Source organism: Lygodium microphyllum, chromosome 16 (assembly GCF_053477565.2).
Source record: "Lygodium microphyllum isolate KBCC chromosome 16, Lygodium_microphyllum_v1.1.10, whole genome shotgun sequence".
NCBI lineage: Eukaryota > Viridiplantae > Streptophyta > Polypodiopsida > Schizaeales > Lygodiaceae > Lygodium > Lygodium microphyllum.
In genome coordinates, this window is record NC_141150.1 from 47,422,995 (window position 1) to 47,432,437 (window position 9,443).

Sequence of the window (9,443 nt, forward strand, 5' to 3'; positions counted from 1 at the left end):
TGCCCACATCCACTAAAAATTTCATCCTATATTTACATTCTATCACTTACTAGTTTTTTATCTCTAAAAATTCTTACCTAAAATATCCCAAACTCCTCTATTTCTAACTACATATTAGCACCATCAAATATGACTTTGCAACTTAATTTTTAATTAAGTTTTATGAAAAATATTATGTAATACATAATTGAAACCATCTAGTTTGCTTGAAAAATATTGTAAAAATGGCTTAGATAACCAGTTATCATTCCTCCCTCACTAGTTTAGTGAGCCCTAGTGAACTAGCGAATAGAAAACTGCTCCTTGCTTCAAGAGTTGCTCCAGTGGGTGCATGATCCATCAAGTCTTCATAGACGACAATGAGAAATTTGAAAAAATACTCTCTCCCTCCAAGCTATGAGCATCCCTGTGAGCACAACAACATCTACAACCACCTTGCAATGAACACAAAGTAAATGAGTACATGCTAACAAAGAATATTTAGTTCCTTATATACTGAAAACTAACTTAATGTGGCAAGTAACTAGTTCAAGAATCACCTTGCCCATCAACGAGCATGATGATATTACACTTCCTAAGTAAGAATCCAACCAAAAGGAAAACCATAAGAGTTGCTAGGTAACAAATAACCTCTTGAAACAAAAAAATGCAATGCTACTCTCCTTTCGGATATCCACAAATAAACTCAATAAAATAAGCTTGTATGCATTACAAGATAGAGTCTCTAGGGCAAAGTTGCTAACCCTCCATGAAGTAATGACAATGTATCTAGCTACTAACAGAGTATGAGATGTATAACATAAGTAGTACTGTAACTCTATCTCCATTTATCAAAGGATTTATATTTTAGTAATGGATTTCTTTTCTTTTTTGTTAAAGACTTACTTTTAGCCATGCTCAAAAGGTCCCACCCCAAAGAGATATAAGGCATCAGACGTAGGGCACCCGTCAAGGAAATCCCTACTACCTACCAAGACCTCAAAGGTGATAGATATCTTCTTTTGAGTTTTTTTTTTCATGTAAGGGAAATTGTTTTTCTTTTTTTGTTTTTTTTTCAAGTCTTTTTTTTAAAAGAACATATTGTACTTATGCAGTCACTAGTTAATGTTGAACCTAGAAACATTTTAGCTCAATAATCCTCCTTGAGAAACTTAGAGCTATACTAGCTAATCAACTAACATCTAGGCTAATCTCACAAGACTCAATAAATGTAACCTCATCACATACAAACCAGTCAAAATTTAATGGAGAGAATCCTTGTTACACCCAATGAATCCTAGCAAGAAATGAAACAAGGTCATAACGGATATAGTCTAGTGGATTTCTAGTCAGCCAATCCAAATTGGTAAGTACACCATCACCTATGAGTCAAAACCTCCTCTCTTTGGAGCTTAACACTCATAAGTACAATATTCTCAGCATAGCAAAATGAAACAAGTAAAAACAAAAAGTTCATTAACAAAAAGTACAAAACAAAGCAACGTAGGGATACACCTTAGAGATAGAACATCATAACATGTTATTCCCCATGTCTAACCAAAAAGAAACCTTGCATCGAAAGATAAACCCAATCGTGTGTGTATTTAACTACCTAACTAAGTGAAAAGTAACTAATGTAATGTGTGAAAAGCATAAAATAAAAGAAAAATTTAAGTTAGAATGTCGGCATGTTCTATTATTTATGCTACTTTTGTAGTTTTAAAAAAAATGAAAATCAAGCAAACCAAAATTCAAATAAAATAAACTAAGAAAACAAAAAAGTATTCACACTCTCTTAAATCCTCTTTAAAAAAATAATAGTCTCAATCCAAAATCATTTATGCTATCAAAGTCAAACATAGCAGCTAAACTACAAGAGTCATGATGCTCTTGAATAGACTTGAGTGTGCAAGCACATCAAATTTCATAGACCTGCTATCATGCACATCAGTAAAAATCTCCATCATCTCATAGAGCAGAATCAAGGCTGCATCATCATAATAAGGCATAGGTGCTAGTGGTAAACATCTCAAGGAGCAACCCTTGATCGCACATTCATGTATTAACAAATATAGTCCCAATAGGGAAAACTATCATCTAGCTAAAGGTCAAGATATGATAGAGTGAGATGGTGCACAACAACTTGATATTTGAAAAGCGACTACTACTCTCTATCTATCCTATACTTAACTAGTCCATGCTTGGGCAAAAAGATACTATCATAGTTGTGGAGTTGATAAGTGAAACTTCTAGCCTTCTGCATGGTAGTGGTACCATAGCATAAAAAATAAGGGTGGTGGTGCCAACACAAGAGCTATGCAGGGACATAAAGATAGCACTAACAAGGCCTACAAATGGTGGATAATATTGTAAGCATGAAATAACAACAAGGAAGTGCCATAACAAGCCTCACCCCCCCTCAGAGCATACACAAACATGTCATGCATCTAAAATCAAGGAATACTGTAAGGTCCAGGATCAACATTGTTAGCATCAAGATGAGGGCAAAGAGCATCCATCCACAATATATCAATACCTGCAACCCATTAAGAATCCCCCCTAAAAAAGAAAAAATAAAACACTAGAATAAGCAAAAAAACATAATATCTATTTACCAACATTATTCAACTCACACTTCTCAATTAATTCATAAAAGGTTGCAAGTGAAGTCCATTGACTCGAAATGATTCATGTACTTTCTCTAAGTTGCAAATATCCACTAAACCATTGTCATAAACCTCATTGAAACTAGCCATGAGATATGAATTTTCCTTAGAAATTTATAGTAATGGCTATCATACAACAAAACTAAATCATTGATCTTAATCCACAAGCTTCTAGCATCTATCATGCAAGGCTTTTCTTCATTTATAACATGATTTGATACGCTACAAGGCAAACTTATGATCTTTATCAAGCTTAACTAATTTACACAACTAAGTAGTAAGAGATTCCCTCTCTCCAAGGTGATTAGCTATTGCAACACAAGCAAAGTAGGAACTAACCAATTCCAAGGGATAGTCAAAGCAAGTAATAATATTTTTCATAAAGAAACAAAGCGACATCTATAACACGATCTACCTTAAGTGCTTTAGCTTTCACCCATTTGGTTACATAATCAATACATATCAAATGTATCTATTAGAAAAATAGTATATAGGTGGATCAATGGGATCGATAAAATCTATAACCCACTTCTCAAAAGGTATAATTTTTTATATAGGGATTAAAGGCATTTTAGAGCATTAGTCCCGGTCTCCCAATACATTGACATTTATCACAATTTGGATAATATTCATATGCATCCTTATATAATGTAGGCCACCAATAACTAGCAAATATAACTTTCTTTGCTATCAAATCACCTACAAAATATCCCCCACTAGGGTTCATCATGTAACATAGTTAAGATGTCTGATACCTCATCTTCTCAAATGCACCTTTGATCAATTTCTCATGAGAAAAATACTTATAGAGATATCCTAACATCAAAACGTATGATCATGATTGTAATAAAATATGATGTTCATATCTATTTTCTATTGGTGGATATTTAGTTGTACTAAGAAAATTAGGAATATCAACATACCAAGGTATTGTGATACATGAACTTCAAACAATTGAACATTGAGTAACTCATCATCTACATCCTTCTATATACCATCTAAGTAATTAATCGAGCCATATGGTTATAAGGACATGTGATCGACGAACACAAGCAATTACTTCCAAATAAAATTCCTAAAAAAGGAGCATCCATCTCCTAACTTGACCACTAAGTTCAGATTTATTTAGCAAGTACTTCAATACTTTATGATCCACATAGAAAACAAACTTGGTGCCTAGTAAGCAATATCAAAACTTAGTAATGGGAGACACCAGCGATAAGCATTATTTCTCAATTGTGGTGTAATTTTTCTCTCCATCACTAAGATTTTGACTAGCATAGTAAATCAAATGATGTACATTCTTATTATCTGCTTGGCAATGAACAACTCCCACTATATCCATAAAAGCATCAACATGAATATAGAACTCTTTAGTCCAATCAAGTGGGACCAAAATTGGGCCTTCAACCAACTTAACATTTAGTTTTGCAAAGGTATCTTGGCACATTGAATTTCAATTGGTTCTTTCTAAGTAGAGCTATTAAATGTAAAGCAAGTACTAGAAATGATCCAATAAAGTATCGATAAAAATTTAGATGACCAAGAAACTTGCATGATTGCTTCAAGGTTTGGGGTGAAGAAAGATTAACAATTTATTGAAGTTTTGCCATAGCCATTACAATGCCATCACTAAAAACTACATGTGTTAATAGTATACCATGTGGTATCCCAAATACACATTTTCCAAGTTTTAGAGAAACTCATGTACTCTCACAACATTGGAACACCTCTTCTAAACAATCAACCATATTATCATCATTGCCATGCACACAAAAGTCATCCAAGAAGACTTCCATCCATTTAATTTAAAAATCTTGAAAGATTTCCATCATTTCTCTTTGAAAAGTAGCTAAAGCATTATATAACCGCCTGTAATGGCATTACCTTGTAGGCTAAGTTCCCTACTCTATGATGGTGAAAGTGGTTTTAGGTAGATCTTTTGGTTTAATTAGGACTCAATTATGGCTACTAAACCCATCCATAAAATAATATAATTGGTGTCTTGTCACTCTATCTAGAATTTGATTTAAGAAGGACAAAGAAAAATGATATTTACAAGTATGCATATTCAATGCTCGATAATTACACATATGTATTTTTATTGGAATTCTTCTTTAAGTACAATAACTATAGGTGAAGCCCAATCATTGTATATGATAGGATATATAAATCCCACATCTAATAATTTAGTAAATTTAGCATATACATTTTTCGTATAATTTGGATTGGTGTGTAGTCGATGTTGTTGTATAGGTCTAACATTGGGTTCAATATCAATGTAATGTTGACACAATTGAAGTTTGATGCCTTTCAAATCTGGAAGGCGACCATGGGTGCATTAATGAGCAAATAGGTACAACAACAATTATGACCATCGACATCGCACATGGGCAGAGAGAATAATGTAGTTGGCTGCTACCTATACAAGGAAGAAACTTGCCCAAGCAAGGGGTTTACCTATTCATTCGTCTTTCTGGATTCATTTGTGTGTTTGTTGTGTGCCTATTGGGTCTTTCAACCAATCCTTTGACTAACATCCTAAGTGCTACGATAGTAGAAAAGTTGTCCCTCCCCTTTTGTATATCTTGAGATACGAGTATTGGCAATATTACTGACATCTCCTTTTTTATTAATTATTGCCTCTAAGTCTATGAGATGATAATATTTCTTCAATGATTATACCTGTGTACCCAATTACTATCATTTCCATCTCTGTTGAGAATGTTGTATTGGTTTCATATAGCAATATACACTTGGGAGCTTTGTTTAAGTACTTTGTCTTTGTCTCCATTTTTTTGACGATTTTAAGTTTAGTATTGTGGATGCTAAATGTAGAGTAGGATATCAATGTCCACCTATGCCAACTCTCGACTCCCAACTCTCTGAGTATGATTGCATTCTACCCTATGGCAATGATTCTTGGACCTGATTATACATCGCAACCATGATCATTTTTTTTCCACACTAAGTTGAATGCATATGTATGTGCTCATAAGGTCTGTTTGATATAGTTCTGGCTCTTCACCAAGCACAACAATCCTAGGGCTGAATAGTGCCCAATGACACCATCTCCTAAGGCTCTCTCTATCCTCAATGATGATGCATCACATATGTTATAGTCCCCTCAGTTGTTGTTGCAAAAGTGTTGTTCACCCCCCACTCCTTGAAATGGAAGCAAATCCACACTCCCACCAATCACTCCTACTACTCCATTAAAGTAGCAGGTTGTTTCTTTGCTTTTTCTTATCCAATTGTTATCCCACTTATACCCCCTTCCCAATTTTTAGTTCTTAATTGAATGGCCTACCAAATTAACATCCCATTCCAAAAGCTCTCTAGATCTTCTCATGTGGAACTTGATGCTTTCATCTGCTAGTTTGATATAGTAAATACATTGTATTTGAATCTTCGAAGTGAAAAAAGGTTGCATCCTAACTAGTGTTAGAATATGGATGGCCCACTTGGAATGCCGCATTGATTGCATTCTGAAATAGATTTCAACCCAACCAAATAGATACATAGAAGTTTGAATGGCTCCATATCCTTAAGCAAAGAGATAAATTAGTGTAGGCTTACATAGTCAAGTTCACAATCCTAACAAGTAGAATTGACCCAAATACCCAACCTCGAGACGAATTATTAAACACCCTATATATTCAAGGCTTCAACAAGCCAATTTGAAAAGCTTTTATATATTCAAGGCTTCAACAAGCCAATTTGAAAAGCTTTTGCCTCTGATTAGTTGTGTGGCAATAGCATAGTTTATTTTTACAAGAAATCCCTTAGATTGGAATAGTTTTTGTTGAAAGAAAAGTTCAAAAAATGAAAGAAATCCATAAACTCAACCCAAAAGAACCAGGATGATGACACTAGTGATTTGGACTCTAATTCCAATCTAGAGAGGCAGAAGCTAACAGTAAGGGATGGAGATGACTCCGAGGATGAGGAGGAGAAAAAACCCAACAAGTCCAAGAAGAAAGAAGGCAAAGAAACTCTTGGAGGACACTCGAAAAAAACAAAGCTAAGAAAATATGGTGTAAATAGTGCAATAATCTATGTCTAGGTAGAATGCAACCTGAATTAGCAGTGGTGTGACATTTGTAATATGGTTACTCACAACAAGGACTATTATTGGTACAATGACCGCTATAAAATGGTTTTTCGCCCCGAAGGATGGCAAGGTACTAGTGCATCCCACCACCAGTCCCGGCCAATAGAATTCCATGTCAACCAATCACGCAAAGATGTCCATAGTAGCTTACACAAATCAAGAGTACTAGCAACCCGCTGGCAGTCATGCCATGCATGGTAGGGGAGGAAGAGATCGAAGAAATTTTTAGCCATTTTCTAAACATTTTTTCTTCTATATGTAGGAAGCACACTGGAGATGAGAATGTCTCCAAGATCAGGCATATGATGCATAGAAAAAATAAGAGCAAGGCCTTGACAATCATGCCCAAAGCCAACACATTGGAAATCAAAGAGCTACAAGAGCCAGATGTCAACATAGTAACCCAGTTTGAAAAAACTTACAAGGAAGTGGCATTAAAACCCACAAGTCCTTCATGGGCAGAATAAGAGAGAGTCTCCTACCAAGTGGTAGGATGGATAGTAGGCAAATTGGCCTTGATGAAATATATGCCATTAAGTTCTAGTCCAGACGTTCAACCCAAAAGATCGACAAGAAGTTCAAGTGCGGGGAAGAATCCTCCTCACCAAATTAATGGTTGAGATGATAAATCCCCAAAAGGAATGTATGGAAGCCACATTGTAATACACTTGCAATAGTATAGTTGACATTAGGATACATAAACCTTGCTATTTCTAAGAATATAACCAGGTGTGAAGATAAATCCACACCTGAGTTCAAGATGGAATCAAGAAAACCTGAGAACAGCCATAGGCCCAAAAACTACGAAGTCTAAGCCACAATAAGAGAATGGATAGGAAGTACCACTCCCCCTCAAGCTCAAGTGGGGTACTTCACTCCAAGTAGCTCTCTGAAATACACAAACTTATCTTTACCTAATGACTTGGTAAAGATATTTGCAACTTGATCTTTTGTCCTCACATGGACCAAATCAATGTCACCTACAATCACTTTTTCTCTAATAAAGTGATAGTCTACCTCAATGTGCTTAGTCCTAGCATGATAGACATGATTACTAGCTAGGGGCACACTACTCATGTTGTCACAATAGAGTGTGACAGGCTTGACTTCCTGCATGCCCAAATCATCAAGAAACTTCATAAGCCATGCTGCCTCATTGCAACTAATGTAGCGCCTCCATACTCTGCCTTAGTACTAGAGAGTGCAACTGTAGGTTGCTTCTTATTACTGCTCCAGCTGACCATACTACTACCAGGGGAAAATGCATACCTACTAGTAGATCTTCTATCATAGGTACTTCCTGCCCAGTCAGCATCTATATATCCTGTAAGCTCCAAAGGCTTACCATGCTCATAGAGTAGACCATAATTTGATGTAGCATTCACATATCTCAAGATCCTCCTCACTGCATCCAAGTGGGGAGTATAGGCTTCTGCATGAACTGGCTAATCAGTCCAACTGAATAGCTAAGATTCGGTCTAGTAATGGTAAGATAAATTAGGCTACCCACCATTTATCTATACATAGTGACATTGTCAATCTCATGTCCAACATATGCAAGTAGCTTAACATTTTTCTCCAATGGAGTGCTCAAAGACTTACAATCCAACATACCATACTTGGTTAACATGTCTTGTGCATACTGCTTCTGCAACAACCAAGTACCATGAGGTGTAGAGACAACGTCAATCCCAAGGAAATACTTCAGTTCTCCCAAATGTTTGACTTGAAATTCAACATGTAACATTTCCTTGATCTATCCAATTCCTGTGACATCATCACCTGTATTGATCAAGTCATCCACATAGATGACTAATATCACATAACCAACCCTTGTCTTCTTTGTAAATAGGCTATAATTAGCCTTGCCCATAGTGAAACCAAGTTTCTGTAAGCATGCACTTATCTTAGCATTCCAAGCTCTAGGTGGTTGCTTCAACCCATATAATGCTTTCTTCAATCTACACACTTGTGTAGGAAAATTTGGACGTACATAGCCTGTGGGTTGATCCATGTATACTTCCTCAACCAAATCACCATTGAGAAAAACATTCTTCACATTCATTTGATACATACTCCATCCTTTAGATGCTACCAAAGCACATTGTCCTCATAGTTGACATTTAGCAATGCGGCTAAATGTTTCCTCATAATCAAGACCATATTGTTGTGCATACAACACCATATAGGGGAATATGGGAATTTCCCATAGGTTTGGGACACGTGGTCAAATCTTTGGATTTGTCATAACTTGAACACTATAACTCCAAATCAAGCACTCTATAGCTCAATAGATTCCATTTTTAAGTGCTTTTCAATGATAGGTCACTTCATATGGTTTTGAGAAACTTATGGGCATGTTATCCAGGTGCCACCTTTTTAGTATTCAAAAAATGGAAATTGGGAGATTCTCAAACTCACTAATATTGAGTTATACCCTTTTGCCACAAGTCTTGCCTTGTATCTTTCCAATGTGCCATCTGATTTGCACTTCACTTTGTATACCCATTTGCAACCAATTGACATTTTTCCTTTAGGCAAATCAACCAAATCCCAAGTGTCATTTTCAGCTCATCCATTGCCTTACACCAATGATCATCCAAAATAGCTTCAGAAAACTTTGTGGGTTCCTTGAAGCTAGTGACTTTTTCCATACATGCATAGTGCCTCACTGTACATCCATT